Genomic DNA, 26,755 nt, shown 5'->3' with positions numbered 1-26,755 from the left:
TTCTGTTACTCATGTTTTATTCCTCAAAATAAAATGTCCGTTCCTAACTACAAAGAACCAGTGAGTGTGAGAGGCTAAACCATGAAATCTACATTCTGTATCATTTCACATAGAGTAATCACAGAAGGAAATCGTGATTGGTAGGAAATGTTGCTATAACTTAGCAAGGATGTTCGTAGTTCTCAGGTTTGAAATCAATATCAGTTGATGGCTCAAGGTGGGGACAGGATGGGGTGATGCAGATAAATTTCTAAATATATATTCTAGTCCAATTAATCAGTGATAATTTGACTAAAAAATATTCTTATCATTTGCATTGATCTCTTGTTGGAATTGTGTTGGGCCTAAGTGGATTCCATAACATAAAGGCTTTATAACATTGCTAACATTCATAAAATTTCTCTCCAGTATGGATGGGTTTCATAATGGTGAAGAGTATGGAGGTGAACAAACCCTTCATTATACTAAACATATTCATGAGGTTTCTCTCTGTCACATAATCTTTCATGAAAATGATGAATAGAGAATTGTGCAAAGTCTTGACCACATAAAACATATTCACAGTGTTTTAGTTTTATTGTTTCCATTGCTATGAAAAGTCATCATGAACAAAGCATCTCCTATAAAAGCAATCATTTAATTGGGCCTGGCTTCCAGTGTCAGCGGTTTACTCCATTTTCATCACAGCAGGACGAATGGCAGATATGCAGGCAGGCATGATGCTGGAGAAGAAGCTGAGAATTCTGCTCCTTTTCCAAAGGCAGCTAGGAAGAAACTGTCTTCCAGGGACCTACAAGGGGATCTCTTCAGCACTGGTAGTAATTTCAACCCACCCCCACAGTGATACATTTCCTCCCACAAGAACACAACACCGCATAATGTCACTTACTTAGCATGGTGTATTTAAATTATTATATTCCACGGCCTGGCCCCATATGATTGTTCAAACACATGAGTGTATTGGGATCATACGTAAACATGTAGAATACATGAGCTCCTACTTCAAAAATCCCCATCATTTATAGCAGTATCAAAAATTTTAAGAGTCTGAAGGTCACTGACCTTCTGAAATTAATTCTATCATGTAGTCACGTTTAAAAACAAAAAAAGCACACCATATACCTCCAAGTTCATAGTATATACTTCACTGTTCCTAAAGGCAGCATGAGGAAATAGTGGATATAAATAAGACCAAAGCCAGGTGAGCAGTCTCCAAACTCATTATCTATATATCTGTTGTCAAAATGTTCTTCAAATCTCCAACTCCTTTCTGTTTTGTTCAATGCAGCAGAATTCCTTCTCTTTAAATGGTTTTATTCCCTGAAATCAGTTTTGCTGAACATGTAATACACAATTCTAACATCTCATGATCTTGTGGTTTCCAAGATCACTTCAATATCACAGCTTCTTTTTTCAATATCTGGGATCCACACATGATCTTCACTGCTCCTCCAAAGAGACTGGGTCACTTTTCCGGCTCTGCCCTCTGGATAACATTAAGCTCTGGTTGACTCTACTCTAATGCTCCTGCTGTTCTTACTACTCATCCAATGGTACTTGCATCTTCAGGATGCTGGGTTATTCTGCTTCAACTAGGCTTGACTGATAGCCTCCCTTATGCTCAATCAATGGTGCCGAGTCTCAGCTGTTCTGCCTGACAATTTCTTCCACTAGAAACTAGTACCACCTGGCCAAGTCCAGCTACAGCACATTAGAAAACACTTTCTTTGTCACTCAGAAAACACTACCCAGAAGATTTTATCTCAGTGAAGCTTATTTCTTTTCCATCACATCTAATGCTTGAACTATAGCTATCCAGCATTAATTGTCTCACTAGCCCCTGCTATTTTTGCCTCTAAATCCAGAGTCACATAGACAAAGCTGCTGAGTTCTGCCCCTTGATGTCTCTGAAACATGGCTACTTCCATTACATTATCATCTTTTTTTCTATTTTTCAAAAACTTCACTGCCTAAGGTTGGTGGTCCTGGAACTTGCTCAGTAGATTAACCTTTAACTCAGAGATCTGCATGGGCCTCCTGAACTCTGGGATAAAAATCATGTAACAATGCCTGGACCTAAGCTTTTCCTTTTAGATTTTTAATTGAAAACACAAAATAACAATCAAAATCCATCCCTTGTTAGTTTGACACATATTGTATCTTCATATCTCCACATGAAAACTATTACCAGGTAATAAATATTCTTAATATGATACAATTCTTTCATTCAACTGCAATTCCCTAAATTTAGCTGGATGGAAACTTGTCTTAATTTAAGGATTCCTTTAATATCATGGAATATCCTTGATTACATATTTAGATTCATTCAAATTCCTGATAATGCTTTGCTCTTTGAACCTTACATTTTGTAGAGTTTGTTGTCTTATTAAGTTTGCTATGCTTGATCAAATCTGTCATTCCAAGGTCTAGGTGGAGACCTATGAGACTTCCTTTGTCAATGCAATCAATATAAATATCTTTACCTTAATCACAAGAAGACTCTTCAGGCAAGGGTAATAAGCAGTAGCATTCTTTGCCAAAACATCATAAGAACCATCTCCAGAATTGAAATAATACTAAGCAACCATGTCTATCATATTCCTATTCTGAAGGCCTCTTAACTCCTGCTTAAGTCAGGATTATATTCATTAGGTTTCCTCCAGTATTTGTTCTTTTATGTCTTTGGATATCACTGTAACCTGCAAAGTCTTTACAACATTCATCACATTCATAAGGTTTCTGTGCAGTATGTGATCTTTTATGATATTGGAAAGTTCTGCTACCTGCAAATACTTTACCACATTGATTACATTTATAAGGTTTATCTTCAGTATGTATTATTTTATGATATTTGAGATGACTGGGTGTTGCAAAGGCTTTACCACTTTGATTACATTCATAAGTTTTCTCTCCAATATGTGTTCTTTTATGATATTGAAGATTACTGGATACTGCCAAAGCTTTACCACATTGACTACATTCATAATGTTTCTCTCCAGTATGTGTTCTTATGTGATATTGGTGAACACTGGGTGTTGCAAAGGTTTTACCACATTGATCACATCATAAGGTTTCTCTCCAGTATGTGTGTTTTTATGTCTGTGTAGGGGACTGTGAAATGAAAAGGCTTTACCACATTGATTACATTGATATGGTTTCTCTCCAGTATGTGTTCTGTGATACTGGAGATAACTGTGTCTTGCAAAGACTTTACCACATTGATTACATTCATAAGGTTTCTCTCCATTATGTGTTCTTTTATGACACTGGAGATAACTGGTTCTTGCATAGGCTTCACCACATTGATTACATTCATAAGGTTTCTCTCCAGTATGAGTTCTGTTATGTCTTTGGAGATTACTAGGTCTTGCAAAGGCTTTACCACATTGATTACATTTATAAGGTTTCTCTCCAGTATGTGTTATTTTATGTTTTGGGAGATCACTGAGTCTTGCAAAGGCTTTACCACATTGATTACATTCATAAGGTTTCTCTCCTGTATATGTTGTTTTATGATATTTAAGATGACTGGGTCTTGCAAAGGCTTTACCACATTGATTACATTCATAAGGTTTCTCTCCAGTATGAGTTCTGTTATGTCTTTGGAGATTACTAGGTCTTGCAAAGGCTTTACCACATTAATTACATTTATAAGGTTTCTCTCCAGTATGTGTTATTTTATGTTTTGGGAGATCACTGGGTCTTGCAAAGGCTTTACCACATTGACTACATTCATAAGGTTTCTCTCCTGCATGTGTTCTTTTATGATATTTAAGATGACTGGGTCTTGCAAAGGCTTTACCACATTGATTACATTCAAAAAGTTTCCAGTATGTGTTTTTTATTTCTTTGTAGATTATTGGTACTTGCAAAGGCTTTCAGACATTGATTACATTCATAAGGTTTCTCCCCAGTATGTACTCTTTTATGATATTGAAGATGACTGGGTTTTGCAAAGGCTTTACCACATTGATTACATTCATAGGGTTTCTCTCCACTGTGACTTCTTACCAGCCTACAACAATAATTGGCACATTTGAAATCTGTACCATATTCATTACACTGATCAATCATTTTATCAGTATGAATTTAGTTTACAACTTGGTCCAATGATATAGAAGCATCAGATCTTAATGTTTTATCACATTATATGTTTATGGTGTTCTCCCACATTATGGTTTGCCAAAGATACCTGTGATAGTTACTGCATGGCTCATATTTATGACATCCGTATTTTATATGGGATTGCTATATGCTATATGAAGAAATATACTTCCTATATTACTGCCTATCTCAAAAAATGAACAACTTATTGCTTTATAAGACGGTTTACATTCATAAATTTTCCTGTAGTGCAAATAATACCACATTCTATGTGAGCCTAGAGAAACAGAAGATTTTCCATATTCTAGTACCCATAAAAATTTTCTACAGGGTGAGTTTGGGGAAGTTTGCAATAAAATTAGAAAAACAATTAATTGTAAACTTCTATTATATTCAGAACTTCTACTACAAGCAGAATGCTACATACACTCTTATTATTCTGGGACTAGAAAAAATTACATTGCTTATGTTCTTATTCTTGTAATAAAAAAATTCCATTACTTGTGTCAGTATCCATATGCTCATGTGACTATAGGTCATTGTGACACATGATATGCCTATTAAAAGAAGAAGAAATGAACGGTTTTCATACACATTGCATTCACACTGTTTGACATTTTGTTCTCCTCAGACACTTGATATATGGATGAAGGATTCTCTATGACATCATTTTAGGCTCTCATAAAATGACCTCTCATTAAACTTACCAAGGACACAACACAAAGATGAGTATCATCAACTTTACCGTGGACTATTAACTGATTTAAAGATTTTGGATATACCTTTATCACTATTGAATTTGCAACATCCAAAGATTAAAAGATTGTACAGATTGGAAGATTCACCACATAACTCTAATGGAGCTATAAATCAAATAAACTTATCTCTAAAGTCATGGTTTCCTTGTCTTCTTTCTTAAGAGAATGACTTGCATACACGAATCAGATGATCTACTTTGAGGTGCATGGTTTTGAGGATATTATAATCCTATCTAAACTTAAAGGACTGAAATTTAACACTCTTGCTTTCTTTAGAGCTTCCAGAAAATATGAAAATTTTGACAAAGCATACTTTTTTCAACTTGAATATGAAAATTACTTTTCATGGCTTTGAGAAGTTTTACATTGTTCTTCAATATGATGGTCTTCCCAATAGAAACCTAAAACACAGTACAAGAAAAGGAATGATAAAGTATTGGAAATTAGGTAAAATTGGAAATTAGGTAAAAAGGAACTGTGAATTGTCACTGCATTCAACCTGATTTATTCAGCTCAATGTTCCTGGTTCTCAACTAAAATAATGAAGATCATCAAAAACCAAGAAACATCTCTCCCTTATTTTGAAAATCAGAAGAAAATTCAGTCTTACCTATAACAGTGAGGTTCCAGTAAGTCTCCAGCATCACATCCTTGTAAAGCTTCTTCTGGGAAGGATCAAGTAAATTCCACCCTTCTGAAGTGAAGTTCACATGCACATCATCAAAAGTCACTGAATCCTAAAATATCCCACACACGTGTAGAAAACAAAGCTTGATACTGATATTACTGTTAATTAAATGTGAGATTTCTTGACAATATATACATTTAATTTTTCTGCTTCATCCAATTACTTCCTGACACAGAAGTCATAATCTAATCACCATGTTATTCTTGACAGAGATGAGGAATATTAAAACTATTGGAGATAAAACATTTTAGGAAGAAAGAATTTTTTAAGTCTATAGACACTATCATCTCCCCCAATTGGTTTTTGAAGATAAGCCAGGGAAATCCGTGGTGTCCTGTAACAGCAGGTCCACAAAAATTAAAACATGCAAGAGATCTGATACAAAAGAGGTTGTTTTGTGGAAAGAACAGAAGTGAAAACTTGGTGAAGGGATAGTGGTACACAAGAGGACCTTCAGTCTGGAACACCTGTAGGGAGCAGAGAGAACGTGATGAGAATAGAGAAAGAATATAGAGGGGGCATGTGTAGAAAACAGAAACAGGGAACAAATGTAGAGAAAAGCTGAAACTAGTGTTCCATGTATATAAAGCACACCTGACAACAGCAGCAGTTGATGGAAGCAGGTAATGATTTAAGCAGGTGCTAATTCCCTGAGTGCAGGCCACGGGAATTGCTTGCACATGGACAACTACATAGGACAGGTTCATACACCAAACAGGGAAAGGAAGACAAATAGTATTACTGTACTTTTTGGTCAAAACATATTTGGAGTGTATAAATAAATAACCAGGAACACTGCAACATACCAAAAGCAAATACTACAATTGACTGTAATAGAAGAAAAAAATCAGTTCAAAGATTAAGAAAATAGTTTTAATGAAATCATAAATGAATAATTTCTAAACTAAAGACAAAGATTGCTATTCAGTTACATGAAGTATCCAAAACACCAAATAGATTGAAACAAAAAAATGTCCACTTGCCACACAAGACACTATACATGTAAAGAAATAGGAATAGTGCAAAAAAAAGAAAAGGAAAAAAAAAAGAAAAGAAAAACCAGCCACGTGTTATGCCGAATTAAAAAAAAAAAGAAATATCCATGATATTTCTAAAAGCAAACCAATGGTCCAAATGATTTGAGAAGATTCTGCCAAGATAGGGAAGATATTCAGATGTCACTGCCTGATTTAGCAAGTAAGAAGCACAACTAGCAACCTCACACATAGTCACATCTAGCTGATGTTTCCCATCCAGCCCCTGATAGGACACCATCACCCACTGCTCAGCCACCTGTTCCACCCCACTGTAGGCAGATATCCTGTCCTTACCATGTCTCAATTTCACAGCTTCCCTGAGGTCCCCTCACAGCACAGCACGGAACAGCAGATTTCAGCGCAGGAAACAGTGAACTATTCAGGCATGCACAGCCACAGGGAACTGGAAGAAAGATTCCCTGAATGATCCCTCCACTTTCTTTTATTGACAGGTCTGCCTGGAGGTCTGGATTAGCCAGTAAGCCTTACCACTCTTCAAGGTAAAAGTGTGCTTCTAGTTCAGGCCCAAACTTTTTTCCAGATCTTAGGAGTGGTTTGCACTCCCTTAGCATTTGTGCCTGCCTCGCAAGTGTACTCTCACACCACCCTGGACCAGGGGAGAACCCACAATTCCAGCTCAGGCTACTAAGATGCCTGCTCCTCTCCTTGTGAGCAATGACCCTGCACCTTTCAGGACCTAAATTCAGACCTTGCCTGAGCTTTCCTCACAGCACTTGCCTTCCTCTTCCTGTAATCAAGGTGAATAGCTTGCATAGCCCATTCCTCAGGTGCAGTGGAGGTATCAATCTCACCCAGAAAGGGAAGGGTGTCCAGGCAATTAACTTTAAAGAGAGACTTTAGGATACAAGAGTTTTGTATTCTAGCTTCATGCTGGGCTCAGAAAAATTGCAGCTCATTTTCCCCAGAAGATAAGTCCTTGATTTTGAAGTTTCCTTGGGCAGGTAGCTGTTATTGGAAGGAGAGGACATCTGTCTGTGAGACATTATAATAAATCTTCTTTCTACATACACCGAAAAAGTCACCCTATGGGATATGTTGATTTAGAGAACCTGTGCTAACACAACTGTGTTTTTTTCCTAGCTTGCCATTGAGAATGATGTACTGACTAACAATAGTTCTCCACAGGGTTTGTCATCTCTTTCCTGGTTTTCTCCTGGGGCTGTTTCATACCTAACATCTGGTGGAAGGGAATTGTATGAAATTGCAAAGAAAAGCACGTGTTTCCTAAAATCCCTCTTTAATGTTAAGAGCCTGGTCATCCTTCTACTGATGGGCCAGCTTTATCCCTTAACTGCAAGACAAGTAGCAGGTTACCCTCTTTCATTTTAGGAAGAAGAAGGGGAAGTGCTGTTAGGAATTATCAAGCAAGCTATGAAGTCAGGTCATAATGAATGCAGGATCACTGCCCACAAAGGGGAGGAGGAAGCAGCTGACCAGCCTCAGTTGCAATAGTGTGTCCTTCTCCAGGGCTGGGTGGGAATGCAATTGGATGAGGTTCTTGGAGGACAGGCACAAATGCTATGGGATTGCAAACCTGACCTGGGATATATGAAAGGTCTGGCCCAGGACTGGAAGCACACTCTAACCTTGAGGAGTGTTATGACTCACTGGCCAATCAATGACATCAGGCAGACCTGCCAGTCAAACTAAGAGGAGGGTTCTTCCTGGTGCCTTGTTGAAGTTTGTTTTGGCTGTGCAGGCTTGAATGGTTTTCTATGTCCTGCTTTGAGTGCTGCTCTTGGGTGCTGTGTGGTGACCTCATGTAAGTTCTCCTTTTGAGACAAGTTGAGCACATCATGAGGAGAATGTGGAAGAACAGTGGATCTGGGGAAGTGAGTCCTCCCTGGGGCTGGATGGGAAGCAACAGTCATATGTAGGCAGATATGGCCAACTGTGAGGTCCCTTGTGGTGGTTCTCACTTGCTAGATCAGGCTGTGGCCTCTGAATAACTTCACTATCAGTGTTGAATTTACTTAAAACATTTCAACCAGGAATTGCTTGAAGAAATGTCATGGGCAGGATGCCAAACTTGAACAGCCCTAGTTTCTCTTGAATTTTCTACAAGTTCTGCCCTTGGCATTTACCACTAAGGTGTACAAACCACCTGCAATTTATTATGTCTGTTAGGTCAATTGACATATCTTGGTTAAGTTACAATGAGAGAAACAGATGGAACATTGAATTTGTTTAACATGTGTTTCAACTACATTATTTTTGGATCATAATATTCACCGAATTAAATGGAATCTTTAACTTAATTTATGGAATGGTTGCTATGTCACTGTTTTATAATGAAATCTTGCTATGGATTTTATTATACCATTTTAGTTACTATGAATAAAAATTTGTTTCATACTTTGGTTGAATTATGACTTTGTCAGTTTGAATATTTTTAGTACTTTTGCAGACCTATAGATTGGTAAAAATGTGAGCCTTGATATTGTGATATTACATACTTTTTACATACAGGGTGGTAATTCAAATTAATTGGAAATGTGCGTGGAAGCTGACTCTTCACTCTACTGTGACTACTATGGAAATGTCATCCAAGGCTGTGACATACTTTTGGAAATCATTTGGTGCACATGAGCATTGGACTTGGATCCATACCATACTCATTATAGTCAGACTACAGGTCAAACATAAAGGTCCTTCAATAAATTTGAATTTGATTTTGCTAAGATTGAGAGGTGAGACTCCATGTGGTTTTCTACAGAGAAATTCTCTATGTCCTTTGAACACAAATAGTATTTATTGAAATTGCTTTTCTTTCTGCTTTAAGCTCATGTTATTGACTTGACATGTTGGATAGAAGGCACACCACATACAACTATATCCTTCCTGAGTATCAATGGAGTATTTTTTGTTTTGTTTTGCTTTTGTTTTCATTTTCATTTAAGTTATACATTTGCATTGCAGTCTTAAGATATTCCCAACAGTACTTTATGAGTATATAAGTGAAAATGTTCTTTTATGTGTCACAAATAATATTTCATAGCTTCTTTGAACACAAATAATATTTATTGAAATTGCTTTTCTTTCTGCTATAAGCTCAAGTTATTGAGTTGACATGTTGGAAAGAAGGCACAGCACACACAACTGTATCCATCCTGAGAATCAAGGGAGTCTTTTCTTTGTTTTTTTTTTTTGTTTGTTTTGTTTTCATTTTACTTTAAGTTATATATTTGAATTGCAGTCTTAAGATATTCCATACAGTACTTTATGAGTATATAAAATAAAATGTTCTTCTATGTCTCACAAATAATATTTCATAGCTTCTTTTCAGTTTGTTGTCCTTTTGTTTCTTGTTGAAATCAGATATCTGATTCCATGTTGTGCTATGTGGAACATGAGATAGCCTCTATCTGTTTTCATTTCATACACAGTATTGTGTAAACAGTTTATACCTGAAGAATTTATACTGTCAGAACTTATAAGAAACAGGTTGTGCCTCCAACTCCTAACAGTCTACCTGCCAAACAGGTGGCGTTCCGTATCTAGAAATATAGGTCAGACCTTTTTTTACCCCCACAACGTTTTGTACCCTCACAGAGACCAGCAGATGTGGTATCTAGCAGGATCTTCCTGAGCTGCATTGTCCTTTCAGTCTGCATTTCCACCTGAAACTAGGGCAGATCAATATGTCTGCCCCAGAACCCAAAGCCAACCTGGCTTTCAGGAGGTCTTCCTTAATCAGAGACATGGGGACACATGAAGGTTGCACTAAGCATGGACATGGAAGGCCTGACCTAACCAGAGACAGTGCTGCCTGTCTCCAAGGTCGCCTGCTGCAGGCAGAAGAGGACCAGGCAAGTTAACAAGATAAATGACCAGGTGGTGAAAGAAAAAGGCAAGAACATAACCAACAGAAGCCATGTAATTTGGCAATATCAGAACCCAGTTCTCCTACCCTGGATAACCAAACACACAATAAGAGCAAGAGTCTAACCTAAAATGTCACCTCATGAGGATGACAAATGTCTTTAATGAGGATAAAAATGATCCCTTTAATGAAATACAGAAACCCACAAAAAAACAGGTAGAAGCCCTCCGAGAGGGAAAAATTGATTTCTTGAAGAAATGGAAGAAAATACAATTTAAAAAGTGGTGGAATAGAACAAAAGAGACTAAGTTTTAAAATCAGAAGCAATAAAGAAATCACAAAATAATTAAAAGTGAATTATAAACATTTCTAATAAAATTGAAGAAAATATAGAAAAATGTTAAAACTGACGATTTTCATGGAATAAGGCAGATAAATTGTCTGAATTGAAAAACATTTCTAATTTAATTGAAGGAGGAAGTATAAACATTTTCTGGTGAAGTTGAAAGGGAAAATATTACATGGATATTATTTAAGATAAATTTGTAGAAATATATAGATAAAAACATCAAGATTGACAATTTTCATGCAAAATTATACAAAGAAAATTGTAGGAATAATAAATATTGCTAAATAATTTGAAAAATGAAGTAGTACTATTTTATGAAAAATTGGAAAATATGGAAAGTATTTTTGATGAAATTGAAGAATTATGTAGAAAATAGTGCTAAAATTGACAACTTTAAAAAATATTGGCAAGATTCATGGATAATAATACATCAATTGATTGACATAAAAACTATTCTAATATAAGTGATGGTAGATGGTAAACACTTTCTGATAAAATTAAAGATTTAAAGGGAAATATTTCATATAAATTGAAGAAATATATAAAAATATCAAAATTGAAGATTACAATAGAAAATAATATGGATAAATTTGTTGACTTAAAATATATCTAAATTAATTGAAGAAGAAAGTATAAGCATTTTCTGATAACATTGATGACATATATCAACACATGTAACAGAAACACGTGTTAAAATTGAAGATTATAATGGAAAATTACACAGATAAGATGGTAGGCTTAAAAATATTTTTAAATTGGTTTAAAGTTGAATTACATATATTTACTGACACAGAAGATATTTCTCACAAAATTTAAGACATATATAGAAAGATACATTAAAATTAACAATTTTAATTAAAATTAACAAATTTAATTTTCATGGAAATTCATGCAAATAAAATGGTAGACATAAAAATATTGCTAAAGTAATTGAAAAAGTAAGTAAAATATTTTCTGATAAAATTGAAGATACATGGATAATATTTCTAAACTACCGAAGAAATATATGGAAATTCACATTAAAATTGACAACTTTCTTTGAAAATAATACAGATAAAATGGTAGGCATAAAATATTGCTAAATTAATTCAGAAATGAAGTAGAAATATTTTGTGAAAATATAAGATTACCTGGAAAGTTTGATTGGTATAATTTAAAAAATTTTTTAAAAAATGTTAAATTTCATGATTTTCATTGACAATAACAAAGTTTGACATCAATAATATTTCAAAATTAATTGAAAGTGGAATCATAAATATTTTCTGATAAATTGAAGATTATAATGGAAAATAATATGGATAAATTGGTTGACTTGAAGAATACATATAAATTAATTGAAGGAAGATGTATACACATTTTCTGATAAAATTGATGACTTAAGTGGAAAATAAATCTGAAAAAATTGAAGAATTATGCAGGAAAATATGTTAAAATTGACGATTTTCATGGCACATAATTCAGATAAAATAGTAGACATATATACATGGCTAAATTGAAAAAGGAGGTAGAAGTATTTTATGAAAAAATTAAAGAGTTACAGGGAAATATTTATGAAAAATTGAAGAATTATATAGAAAAACACGTTATAATGGAAGATTATCATGGACAATTTTACATATAAAATGGTAGACATAAAATAATTATAAATTAATTGAAAGTCAAATTAAATAGATAAATAAACAAATAAATAAAATATTCTTACAATGTAAGAAAAAAAGAATGAGACAAAATGAAACCAATTTTCCCATATATTTCTTTGTAAAATGAACTAAAATTTATGTAATTTCAGTTATGTGTATGTGTGTTTTTTGAGTGTGTTTTCATGTGAACTTCTGAGCTTAGGTCTACTCTGATTCCAGAATTGGAATCTTTCTTTCTTTCTTTCTTTCTTTCTTTCTTTCTTTCTTTCTTTCTTTCTTTCTTTCTTTCTTTCTTTCTTTCTTTCTTTCTCTCTTTCTTTCTTCCTTCCTTCCTTCCTTCCTTCCTTTCTCTCTCTCTCTCTCTCTCTCTCTCTCTCTTTCTTTCTTTCTTTCTTTTCTACATTCTTTGTTTACATTCCAAATGATTTTCCCTTTCCTGGTTTCCCCCTCTCTCTAAGTCCCATAATTCTTCTTCCCTATACCAGTTCTCCAATCAATCTCCTCACACTCCTCTGTCCTGTTATTCCCCTACAATGCTGCATCAAGCCTTTCCAGGACCCGGGTCCTCTCCTTCCTTCTTCTTGGGAATAATTTGATGTGTGGGTTGTGTTTTGGGTATTCTGAGCTTCTGGGCTCTTATCAGTGACTGCATTCCATATGTGTTCTTTTGTGAATGAGTTACCTCACTTAGTATGATATTTTCCAGTTCCAAAGATTTGCCTAAGAATTTCATGAATTCATTGTTTTTAATTGCTGAGTAGTATTCCATTGTGTAAATATACATTTTCTGTATCCATTCCTCCTTTGAGGAGCATCTGGGTTCTTTTCAGCTTCTGGCTATTATAAATAAGGCTGCTATGAACATTGTGGAGCATGTGTCCTTATTGCATGCTGGGGAATCCTTTGGGGTATATGCCCAGGAGAGGTATAGCAGGGTACTCCGGAAGTGTCATGTCCAGTTTTCTGAGGAACCGCCAGACTGATTTCTAAAGTGGTTGTACCATCTTACAGCCCCACCAGCAGTGGAGGAGTGTTCCTCTTTGTCCACATCCTCGCCAACACCTGCTGTCTCCTGAGGTTTTGGCCTTAGCCATTCAGACTCGTGTAAGGTGAAAATTCAGGGTTATTTTGATTTGCATTTCCCTAATGACTAATGATGCTGAAATTTTCTTAAGGTGCTTGTCAGCCATCCGAAATTCTTCATGTGAAAATTCAATGTTTAGCTATGTACCCCAATTTTTAATGGGGTTATTTGGTTCTCTGGGGTCTAACTTATGATTTCTTTGTATATATTCGATATTAGCCCTCTCAGATGTAGGGTTGAAGATTTTTTCCCATTTGTTGGTTGCTGTTTTGTCCTTTTGATAGTGTTCTTTGCCTTACAGAAACGTAGTAATTTTATGAGGCCCCATTTGCCAATTTATGATCTTAGAGCATAAGCTATTTTTGCTCTGTTCAGGAACTTTTCCCCTGTGCCTGTTTCGAGGGTCTTCCACAGTTTTTTTTTCTATTAGTTTCAGTGCATCTGGTTTTATGTGGAGGTCCTTGATTTGCTTGGAGTTGAGCTTAGTACAAGGATATAAGGATGGATCAATTCGCATTCTTCTCCACGCTGACCTCCAATTGAACCAGCACCATTTGTTGAAAAGGGAATATTTTTTCCACTGGATGTTTTCAGATCCTTTGTCAAAGATCAAGTGACCATAGGTGTGTGGGTTCATTTCTGGGTCTGCAATCCTATTCCATTGATCCACCTGCCTGTCACTGTAACAATACCATGCATTTTTTTAACACTATTGCTCTGTAGTATTGATTGAGGTCCAGGATACTGATTAACCCAGAAGTCCTTTTACTGTTGAGAATAATTTAGCTATCCTAGGTTTTTTATTATTCCAGATGAATTTGAGAATTACTCTTTTTATCTCTTTGAGGAAATGAGTTGGGATTTTGATGGGGATTGTGTTGATTCTGTAGGTTGCTTTTTGCAAGATGGCTATTTTAACTATATTAATCCTGCCCATCCACAGGCATGGAAGCATTTTCTGAGATCTTCTTCAATTTCCTTCTTCAGAGACTTGATGTTCTTCCTACACAGATCTTTCACTTCTTTGCTTAGAGTCACACCTAGATATTTATATTGCTTTTTCAGCTATTGTGAAGGGTGTCATTTCCCTAATTTCTTTCTCAGCCTGCTTATACTTTGGGTATAGGAAGGCTACTGATTTGCTTGAGTTGATTTTATAACCTGCCACTTTGCTGAAGTTATCAGCTGTAGGAGTTCTCTAGTAGAGTTTTTTTTTTTTTTTTTTTTTTTTTGGTCACTTAGGTAGACTATCATGCCATCTGCAAATAGTGATAGTATGACTTCTTACTTTCCAATTTGTATCCCTTTGACCTCCTTATGTTGTCTAATTGCCCTACCTAGGACTTCAAGAACTATATTGAAAAGATATGGAAGGAGGCAGCATTGTAAAGTCCCTGATTTTAGTGGGATTGCTTCAAGTTTCTCTCCATTTTGTTTGATGTTGGCTACCGGTTTGCTGTATATTGCTTTTACTATGTTATGTATGGGCCTTCAATTCCTGTTTTTTCCAAGACTTTTAGCATGAAAGGATGCTGAATTTTGTAAAATTCTTTTTCAGCATCTAATGAAATGACCATATGTATTTTTCTTTGAGTATGTTTATAGTGGATAGGATTGATGGATTTCGGTATATTGGACCATTCCTGCATCCGTGGGATGAAGCCTACTTGATCATAGTGAATGATCATCTTGTTGTGTTCTTGGTTTCGATTGGCAAGAATTTTATTGAGCATTTTTGCATCATAAAGAATAATGACCTGTAGTTCTCCTTGTTTGCTGGACCGTTTTTTTCCTATATATTTCTTCAATCTTATCAGAAATATTTTCAAAGAAAATCTATAATTTTATCAGAAAATAGTTCTACTTAACAGTTCAATTAGTTTAGAAATATTTAATATGTGTACAATTTTATCTATTATTTTCGATGAAAATATTCGATTTTAAAACATTTTTGTACATATTTCTAAGGCTAAGGGATAGACCGGGGCTGTTTGGGGCATGTAGAATTTGACGTTTATTGACAGAAGTGGATGCACATCTGGTGGGGAGTGTCTCGGGACATCTGTATCTCACAGCCTGACTGACAGAGGATGTAGCACAGAGAATACACTATACCCTTTTTTTTTCACCTCTCAGTTAGAGTGTTAGATCTGAGTCATCTTGTTTTCCTGATTCCTTCGCACAGGCATCATCTCCAAGCAAGATCGTCCTGACAACATCCCTCGCATCCTGAATCTCCACATGCTGAAGGTGTCCCTGGAACTGCCTTCTAACAAGTTCATGCGGCCAAACCTAGGAAGAAAGTGGACATCTCATGTCTTCTGCTGCCCACTTGATGGGCTGGCTCTTCTCTCCACCCTGTCCCAGTTCTCCACAGTTAACACATTTGAAAATAAAGCACAGCACTTTCCCATTATTCTGACACTGACAAATCTCAGTGGCTGAGACCTCTGGCTTTTGAAAGGAAGGTGATCAAAATTTGTGTCCCAGGAGAGTCTCCCGGGATGGGCTGCTCAGCTTCTGTTCAGTAGAGGGAGAGCATTAACAGGAAGGCAAACCCTGTTCCCCATGACATAGACAATCCCTTGTCTGAACATTCTAGCGTCTCCTGGAGAGTTCTAGGGATCCCCTGTGATGTCACCAGTGATGTCACAACACCCACTGCTCTCAGAGCTTTCAATTAGTCCCTAGAGAGTTCACCCATATTTATGTCTCCAAGATGGAGGAGGAGTCTACTTGAGAGTTTAGAGAAATGAGAGAGAGGCCAAAGGAATCTGACTTTACATCTCACTCTAAACCAACAATGAAGATGTGGTCCTGGGAAAGGCACAGTGATTCACGGAACAGTTATGTGAAAATTCCTGAAGTAGGCATCTGTGAGCCTGGCTTCCCAGTAGTTGGTCGCAGGAAATGCTGAGAAAGTGAAGTTAATGAACTTTCTTGATTATAATTCCCGAAAGGTGAGGATTCTAGTACATTAGTTTGTCCACCCCAAAGACAGAAACTGGTTAGTCCAAAGCTATTACATTGTAAATATTTATATTTTCCGCTTACTGGCCATGGGGGTGTAACCTGGGGTCAAGAGGAATCCATAAAGAGTCAGGGAGGATATAGTTCCAAATTTTTATCAGTTCAACATTTTACCTCCAGTTTGCTTTTATAGGTCCAAGAGCTATGAGAGTATAGTAACTCAGAGCAAAATATTCTTATGAGACCTTACATTCTCAGACCTCCTCTGACAAACTTAGCCCAGAAAATGATCCCCTGACCTTACTGAATCTGCAGATTGGTTGTCAGACATATCTCTAATGCAGCCAAACAACTGTCAGCATCAGAGACTGGATACTTTCTCCAGTTCAGGATTGTTTTATTCTTCCTGTTGGATGAACTGTTCAGTCCTTTGATAATGGTTTGCCATATGCAACTATTTAATCCACAGTTATAAGCCTACAATCCATGATAGGGCATCTGATTATGAACACTGTATATGGGTGCTTGGAGACTCTGCCATATTTTCTGGTTTCTGTAGCTTCATGTTTAGGGGCTCTGATGCCAAGTTGCACCCTGTGCATTTACTAACAGTCATGGAGAGGCCATCTTTGAGGTCATCATAAGCATGTGTTTGGAGGCAGTCAAAATGCCTGTCTGGTTAGATACCCAAATCTCTACAGAATGATGGGAGAGCTGAGATCCACAGAGCAGGCATTTCAAGCCTGTGCCAAAGTCTTTCCTGTCTCACTGGATTCCAGGTGTGCTCTCTTTCTCTTTGGTCCTCAGACTGGTCTGTGTATTCTCTATACCTTCCCACTTTGCAAGTTTACTTGTGCTCCTCTAGCTACAGACGCTGGGGTATGCCACAATTATCCTCCCCCAAACAACTGTTATCAAGAAGTAGGAAAATAAACTGGAGAATCTGACCACTCACCTGATAGCCAGCGAGAGAAATGAGCTCCAAGATTGCCTGGTATTTATCACTGATAAATGGACTGATGAATTGGACTACAGCTGTTCCTTGTTTCAAATCTCATGGTGTCATTCTTGGTTCTGCAAGGCCCTGCTCATATTATATTTTTCAATGAAACACTCTCTGTGTTTGCTATTCTTTATTGTCAACTTGATTTAATCTCCGATTAACCAAAAATCCAATACTTGAGGACACACCTTCATGGGATTTTTGTTTAGAATGTAGAAAGTAATCAGTGTCTTTGAAGTTGAAAGATTGACTTTAACGCAGATCTTCTTGAGCTTGAAAGACACAGGAATTTAATCTGAATATGGAGCAAGAAAGTCACAGAATTTTGTGATCGTGATTATCATGAAACAGGGTTTCTCTGTAAGACCACTGGCTATCCTGAAACCCAATTTGTAGACCAGGCTACTCACAGATTTCCAGCTGCATGATTCACTCCCACAGTGCTTTGATTAAATGCATGTGTCACCACACCCAGCAGAAGACACTCAGCTTTAATCCAGAAATTGAATCTAGAACACACACCTTTAATTTGTGCCACTCTTTAATCCTGAGGCCTATATTAGAACACAGAGGAAGAAAGCTTTCACATTACCTGCTTGCTCTCTCCTAGATAGCAAGTTTTATTACTTCACTGGCTTAGATCTTGCTTGTCTGTGATTCCATCTTCTACTGAAGACAAGCAGAGACTTCCAGCCTTGGGGACTGAGAACTTCTGGATTCTTGGACATTGCTTCCTATACAGCTGTTGTGGAATAAGGCAGACCGTATTCTGTAAGTTATTCTAATATATCCCCTTTCAGGAAAGATACAGTGATTGAGAGATCATTCTATGTGATTTTTTACTCTTTAAAGTAGGCTCCACAAGTAGATTTGCTGGTCCATGAGCACTTTACCCTTTGCCTGTCTCATCAATCGTCTATAATGGTTAAGTCTAGACAACTGCATCCTGAGTGATAGGAAGTTAATTTAAGAATCTTCTCTCTTTTTTCTTCCTGCTTCTTTTGTCTTCTGAGCCTAGGTCAGAGTACTAAATGGTGTTTTTTTAAAGAAGTTTTCAGGCAGTTTTAGGAAACCTGGTTCTCATGTGTCCTGGGCCATTAAGATAACCACCACACAGGAAGCAACATTGAGAACTTTGAGAAACCCCTCTGCTAAGTCAACATGGATGGCAACTCTTCTGAGAGTGTAGAGATTCAACACACCCAAGAGATACTTAGAAATGATAGCAAACTGAGAGGATCTGAGAAAAAATGAAATTGGGTCTGGATCACATTTCTTGTATACTGGCACATGGGCACCAGGGGTTTCATTCAGGGTTTCCTCCACACCTTCTGGAAATGAGTTTACAAAGGATCTCACTGCAGCCTCTCTGGCAAAGTCTGGTTACATTTGAAGAGTAAAGAACTTAGAAACAAAATCAACAATGCTGTTGGCAATCAAGGTGTGATTTAGCCTCAGCCTCCTGACAACACAGCATCACATCTCCTGCACATTCACACTCGGATACCAAGCATTTTGGTCAGTGTTTTGGTGCATGGGGTCCACATCGTGGGTTTGCACAGAATCCCACTGCACCCTATCTGGAAGGGTCTGATCTCATTGGCAAAATGATAGCAACTAGAAACAAAATCACCCATGAGGTCTGGAATCTTTATGGAATTTCAGCTTGGAGTTGTTGACAGCATAGTGAAATTTAGCTAGGCTGCAAGTCTCAAGATGAATTAGTTACTGTCTTGCAGCTCACAGCCAAGAAACATTTAACCTTCTGTCCAGACTCATTTCTTGGACAGTCTCCTTCTCTGGCAAGAAGAATAGAGACCACAGAGTGTATTTCTCTGTGTAACCATGGCTGTTCTGAAAATCGGTTTTGCTTGATTACATCACAAATTATGCAAAATCCAAAACTTAAGGACACAATTTCAAAGGGATTTTTTGTTTAATTTGTAGAAAGTAATTAGGCTCTTTGAAATAGGAACACTCCAATTCAATGCAGATCTCGTTGAGCTTGAAAGACACAGGCCATTAATCTGGATATGGAGCAAGAAAGCCACATAACTGTGTCATTGTGATTGTTATTGTTTCTATGAGCCAGGGTTTATCTGCAAAACCACTGGCCGTATAGGAACACTCTTTGTAGACCAGGCTACTCACAGAGATCCACCTGCATGATTCACTCTTGTAGTGCTTGGATTGAAGGCATGAGTCACCACACCCAGCAGAAGACACTCACCTTTAATCCAGAGATTGAATCTGAAACACACACCTTTAATTAAGACCACACCTTCATCTTGAGGCCTATATAAGAACACAGAGGAGGCAAGTTTTCACATTGCATGCTTGCTCTCTCCTTGCTAGCATGTCTTATTACTTAGCTGGCATTAGAGCTTGCTTGTCTGTGGTTCCAGCTATTACTGAAGATTAGCTGGGACATCCAGCCTCAGGGACTGAGAACTTTTGGATTCTTGGACTTTGCTTCCTATCCAGCAGTTGTGTGATAAGGCCGACTGCATCTTGTAAGTAATTCTAATATATCCCATTTCAGGAAAGGGAGCATGAGTGAGAAGTCATTCTATTTGATCTTTTATTCTCTAAACCATGCACCCAAAATTGATTTGCTGGCCCATTAGCAGTTTCCACATTGCCTGTCTATTCAGTTGCCTATCATGTTTAATAACTCTAGACAATTGCACCCGCAGTGAAAGTATTTTCACTCATTTTTTTGTTTGCTTATTTTGTTTCTTGAGCCTAGGTTTTCCTGTGTAAGAAGAAGAAGAGATCTTGAACTTCCTGATATACCACCACATAATGAATCGTGACTTGAGAAAAGCCACAGAGTTCTTCGACAGTGAGAGTCAGAATAAGCCACAAGTGTCCCCAGGAGATGTGACCATAGACAAAGATAGGGAGGAGCCAGACCAACACTCACCTAGCCTGCTCAGGGAAAAAGGCTTGGGACTTGAGACCTGTGATGGTGGGGACAACCCTGACCAGGATCCTGCTTCTGATAGTCCCAGATGCCTAGGCTGCTGGACACAGTTTCCAGAATAGGGGGAGGAGGAGGAGGAAGAGGAGGAGGAGGAGGAAGAGGAGGAGGAGGAGGAAGAGGAGGAGGAGGAGGAAGAGGAGGAGGAGGAAGAAGAGGAGGAAGAAGAAGGGGAGGAGGAGGAAGAGGAAGAGGAGGAGGAGGAGGAAGAGGAGGAGGAGGAGGAGGAGGAGGAGGAGGAGGAGGAGGAGGAGGAGGAGGAGGAGGAGAAAAAGCTACCCAGATCTCTGTTTGCAGCCCAGGAACACTGATGCATTCCAAGACTTGCAATTAGGGAATCTTGTGTCAGCTGCTCTGACAGCTGTGTAAGCAAAGGCACACACAGGACAGCTGTGTCTTTGCAGCCATCTGATGTTTGTTTCTTTGTTTGTTTACAGCTTTCTTAATAAAAGTTTTTAAAACCTGGAAGTTTACATTCTTTTAAAAATGGCCCAAGGGAAAAGATGAAGGGTGGATTGGACACACATGAGGATACTCTACTGTTTCCTAATGTTGGTTACATTAGTCACTGGTGGATTGTTTTAAAGGAAATCCTAAGAGGACCTCAGGCATCTGTGTTCTCATGTGTGCTGGGCCATAAGATAAAGAGCACAGAGCAGACAACTTTCTATGAGGACAGATCTCAAATGTGTTCCACTCCAAAGTAATCTAGAGGGCAACTGCAACTTCCATTTCAGACCTTCTTCCTTCTGTATAGCATAGGATAGACCTGAACGCAGATTCACATTGCCTTGCCTCACTATGAAGGGGATAAAAGGTCTGTGACACCACTTTTGCACAGGTGAATTTTTCTATTATTACCAATTTCCAGAGCACATTTCTGCATCAAATTTGTATTGCTGGACTTAACATGGAAAACCGAGCCACCTAGCCTTGAGAGGGTGTCTTTTATGTGTCTCCAGTCTTAGACATGCTTCTTGTTTTATAAGCCTTACTTTACCTCTTGGTCTTCCAGAAATTCCAGCCTCTCAGGAGGAAATAGATTTAAGTAGGTATGTTCACGCAGGCAAGTGGATCCCTGTGAGTTCCAGGTCAGTCTGATTTGAACAGAGAATTCTAGGGCAGACAGGGATATATAGTGAGAGGAACAAACAAATGATGGACGGATCTGAATTACAGTCCTTGCTGCATTTGTGGAGTATAAAAGGAAACATCTGTGTAAAACAGTGCTCAGCAATTGGGAGAGTCAGCTATGATCTTTCTCCTGGGATTTCAGCTGCACAAGACAATGCCTGGGAAGTTAGTAGCTCTCACTCTGCAGCCCACCCTTTCCCTCCAGTGCCAACTGAGCTCTCTACACCCTCCTGAGGTTGTGGGTGCTAATACTCAGGCATGGCCAACATCCACTGTGATTCACGATAGAAGTTTTGTACTTTCTTGGACTGTGGGGTTCAGTTTCATCTTTTCATTATTCCCAGAAATTTTAAGTCATCTTTTCCCCACCCACCAGAAAGACCTAAGCTGTAAAGTAAGTCATGTTCCAAGCTAGAGAGTGATCACACAGCTGTCAGCGTGAGGAGGACAATTAAGTAGCATCTCCTTCCTTTCCAACTCAGGAGTACAGGAAGGGTTTTACCACTCAGAAAATGAATTCAGCATTCAGACTTCTTGTAGAAATATATCTCTCAAGAAAACAGAGAAAAGTAGGCAGGACATTTATGGACATTTGTATGGATGTTCAGGAAAGCAAGCTATTGCCCATTTAAAAGATAGTTCTTGTCCCTGCCAGTAGATTTTATTCTGAAAAACTGTTCTAAAGGAAATAAGCCAAGACAATCAAGGAGACAGAGAAAAAAACACAAGCAAAAACAAAAACAAAAGAAAATTTACCTTACTATAGATCTCAGGTATACAGACCTCAGGTGAGTCACCACGGTCCTTGATTTTCCAGACCCTTCCTGACTTAGGGTTTGTACCCCTGCACAAACATCAAAACCAAGAAGCAAGTTGGGGAGGAAATGGTTTATTCAGCTCACACTTCCAAATTGCTTTTTATCACGAAAGGAGGTCAGGACTGGAACTCAAGCAGGACAGGTAGCAGGAGCTAATGCAGAAGCCATGGAGGGATGTTTCTTACTGACTTGCTTCTCATGGCTTGCTCAGCTTGCTCTCTTATTGAACCTAAGAGTACCAGCCCAGAGTTGGTACCACCCACAAGCCCCCGCCCCATCACTAATTGAGAAAATCCCCCACAGCTGGATCTCATGGAAGCACTTACCCAGCTGAAGCACCTTTCTGTGAGATAACTCCAGCCTGTGACAAGTTGACACTAAAACGAGCCAGTACACCTGCTAAGTCAGGCATCTCTGAACTGTCAAACCCCAGTGGCTGCTGTTGTTGACAGATTAGTCATGACTACATCCTTTCTGACAACTACCCTAAGCTGTTTCACTCCTATCCATGTGGAACTCAGGGGCATCCGAGAGTGGGACAGGAAGATTAGCTGTCTCAGTTGTTGCTTTACATTGTGTCTGATTCCTTCGTTGATCTGTCCAGGTCAGAGACCTTTCCTATAAGTCTATTAGCATAAGGATATATTTCCTTGTCCTGACAGTTTCTACCTATCTTCATTTCTCTGCACAGAGACTTCCCCACATTGCCGAGTAAGTGCTTGGACTATTAAAATAAAAGATCTAGAAACAACAACAACACCAGCAAGAAAAAAAAAAGCTACAAACCTATCTACCTATAGTATGTTAGGATTAAATGTATGCACAACCCTGCCTGCCTCTGCAAGGCCTTGTTATTTGAGTAAAAGCCTTAAAGTCCTTTGTTGTTCCTCAGACCCCATCCATGAGCCCCATTTGTTGGATGTGACAATCAACCTTACACATTCAAGGCATGGATTAAAGGGAAGTGTTCTGTGATTGCCTGGACCTGATCATCTGTCACCTCTTGGTTGCCAGTTTGGAAGATCTACAATCAGATTGTTCCTTTCTTGTCATTATAAGCTGCAGGTCACTTTCTACACTTCCCACCCCTTCACCTCCCACTCATCCTCTTTTACCCAAACTTCCACTCTGTCTCTTCTGGAAAACAATACAAGAAATCCTAGTGGGTGGGACACACTTTTGTCCCAACCAAGTCTGTTTGCTTCCACATCCCAACACTAATAAAACTTCACACAGAGAAATTTCTCAAACTCAATTAGTGAACACTTCCTACCACAGATTTGAATCCTTATTTTGACACTGAAATACACAGGTGGTTGAGAGAAAATATTTTAATTATGTACATTTTCCATAAGAATGCAATGATTCTACATAGATTTAAGGAAAAATTCCTCAACATATCAATTGAACTGTCAGAAGGACAAAATAAAGAGACTTCAAGGCTCCTGGGCATGTGGGGCACAGTCCCAGCTCATATATCCACAGAGGCAGCATGAGTCTCTTGCTCAGTTTTGCTCTGGCTCCTCCCAGTGAATATATTGAAGGATTCAAGGTGTATGTTCTGTACAATGCTTGGGTGTCTTTCCTTTCCAGGTTCCTCTCTCACTAAGGCTCTGTTTGAATGAAAGCCATTCTGCACGCACAGTGTACACACATACCCTCTCGGAATGGGACTTACAGGCTACACTGTGACCACGTTCCCCTCCTGCAGAAAAAGGTCTCTGCTGCCACAGAGGCTTGACCATTGGCCGACCTTAAAGCACAGTTCAGTCAGCAACACTGCCTGGTCTGTTCCAAGGTGAGAATAGAATTCATTCCAGAACTCATGGCTCTGGCATGATTAGTCGGATGGCTCTCAGTCAAGGGCTACTTTGCTGAGGCTGTGTTCAAAGGCCATTGCCAACACCTCCAACACCACCCACACGTGCTGAGAAGTCCTAGTAGAGCAGAGAGTGGTGAGAGAACAGCCCAAGCTGCCGTCATGGTGACAACATGTCTGAAATACCACCAGTTCCGATGCAACTCCTGGGACATAGGAGAACTTCAGCACAGTCTAGGAGTGGATGGGTTGTTCTGGAACAGGAATAGACAAGTGCAAGGAGCCATTCTCACTTAGATCTCAAAACCCCCTCCTTTCAGCCATTTCAAGCCTGCTTTTAGAAGGGGAAATACTAGTTTTCAAGATTAGCCAAGTATACGGATGGACAGAACATGCAGATCTCACCTGAGTGGGCTAGAACAAACAGAGCTCACCTGTGGTGAGGTTACCACAGCAACTCCTTTCTCCTTCACCTCCTCGTGATCAATTTATTGTGCCAATTTCCTGCAGCCATAGCCAGCTTTTCCATGAGGTTCTGAGAGACAATTCTGAGAAACTGTTCCCGAGAAACAATGCTTGCCCCCTGAGATTGTTCCCCCAAAACAATGTCTTGCCCCCTTTACCCCACCCTACAACTTGCTTGCTTTCCTTTATATTGCCATTTGTAAAACAATAAAATTTGATAGCTTGATCAGAATACTGTCTCTTGTCCCTTTATTCTCTCCTAGGTAGTCCAGGGAACCCATTGACTATCCTGAGGGTTCAGATACATGTCTACATCTCCTGGCCCACTTCTTGGGGACCCAACAGCTTTCTAAGGCTCACAAACATGGAGTCATCTTCAGGGAATATGAGTTGAAGGCAGAGGCCCAGTCGGGCTTACAAGGGATAGCTCAGGGATGCGGAGCTTGATAGCTTCACCGTTCTGGTGCCTAGGCTACTAAGCATCAAGGAAAGAGACCATGGTGAGGCACCATCTTCATGTGCCCCATAATGGAATCTCCACAAGCTGGCAGTAGGCAGACTGATATCTCCCCTTCCCTGACTTCCCAGCCAGACCAGGGCTGAGGCTGGGGAAATGGTTGTGAGATATTGCCGGTTATGAGTCGGGGGGGGGGATGGATGGTTCTCCTGGACAGACCTGAAATCACAACTCACTTCTTACCCACAGGGTTTCTGGCAGGCGGCAGCTGCTATAGGCCACAGTGGATCTGGAACCCAGGCATCAGGAGACATGGATCCCTGACAGAGTTGTATTCGGTGATGAGACCTGGTCCAGCAGGGGCAGCTGCTCATGAGGCTTAATGAAGGGATGAGGGAAACTGAGCCCCGATGGACTCCACAGCATGACTTGAAGGGCTGAAGGATTTCAGAACCCACAGCTACTCTGTCTCCTCATAGGAGTCACCATTACTTCAGCTACCGGGAACCTTTATTACTATGTGCCCAAAGGCTTAGGAACTGGTGCAGTACCATGGGGAAGGGGCTCAGAAACTTGTCATAGAGGACTTGCCTGACCCTGTTTCCCCAAAGAGGCAGGGAGCATGTTTAAATGGCAATGTGACTGTGAAAGTGTGTGGGTAATTTCTGCCTTTTGATTTCATTCTCATAATTTGGGGATCAAAATGAAGGTACATTTTATTTGAACAATGTAACATGAAATGGAATTTTAAAGAACAGAAACAAGAAGAGAAAAATATTACAAAAGTCTTCAGCCAATACTAGCTATTATGTAAGACCCTTCCTTAATTTCAGCTATGAGCTTCATGGCAGGTTGAGCAAAAATGGCAGTAAGATGAATCATGTACTTTTGGGAGCCTGGGTATGCTCTGCCAGGCCAAGCTGTCAGCTTTTTTCCCACTTGTATCACACAGACCAGGTGGAGTGCATTTGTGTGCAAACACCCAGATGCATGCTGCTGAGTTCCTGATCCTCCTTCAGATGGCTTGGGTTGTGCAATCCAGGTCCTTTTGTGATCTACTGCTAAGTGCTTCTCATAGGGCCCACCAGTTGTGGAATGGTCATTTCTGCCTTTCTTTTTGGACTGTAGATTCTGTAGTACTTATTTTATGCCTCCAGCCTCTTCCCCATCTGATAACATTGTGGCATTTTGACTAAGTTTTGCTAAACGTGGGAGAGTTATCCCTTCCAGCATTGTCTTGTCATCTTCATGACCCTCAAGAATAAAAAAAAAAAAATGTATGGTTGATTTGGGCTCAGGCACAGTTTACAGAACTGATTGATATGGAACAGGTATACAGAATGTCCTCCCCTTGGGTCTCCTGTTCTATCCTGAGAATATTTATCCTCTACACAAATATTTGTTGTTTGTGGGGTTTCTCTGTGTTATGAATTTTTTTATGGACTTTAAGATTACTGCTACAGGAAATGGCTTTACCACACAGATTATTATAGCTTTTCTGTCTGGATGTGATCTTTTATGTATTATTAGATAACTGTGTACTGTAAAGTTTTTATCACATTGTTCACATTTTTAAGATTCATTTTCAATATGTGCTCTGTT

General features: G+C 38.8%; 1 pseudogene; it reads right to left on the bottom strand.

The window, feature by feature from the left end:
- Positions 1–2,910: 2,910 nt before the first annotated feature.
- On the bottom strand, positions 2,911–3,662 carry LOC127669979 (zinc finger protein 120-like; annotated as a pseudogene).
- Positions 3,663–26,755: the final 23,093 nt, after the last annotated feature.

The sequence above is a fragment of the Apodemus sylvaticus genome, chromosome 19 (assembly GCF_947179515.1).
Source record: "Apodemus sylvaticus chromosome 19, mApoSyl1.1, whole genome shotgun sequence".
Taxonomy (NCBI): Eukaryota; Metazoa; Chordata; class Mammalia; order Rodentia; family Muridae; genus Apodemus; species Apodemus sylvaticus.
Note: the sequence above shows the minus strand (reverse complement) of the source record. Positions and strands in the feature narration are given on the sequence as shown.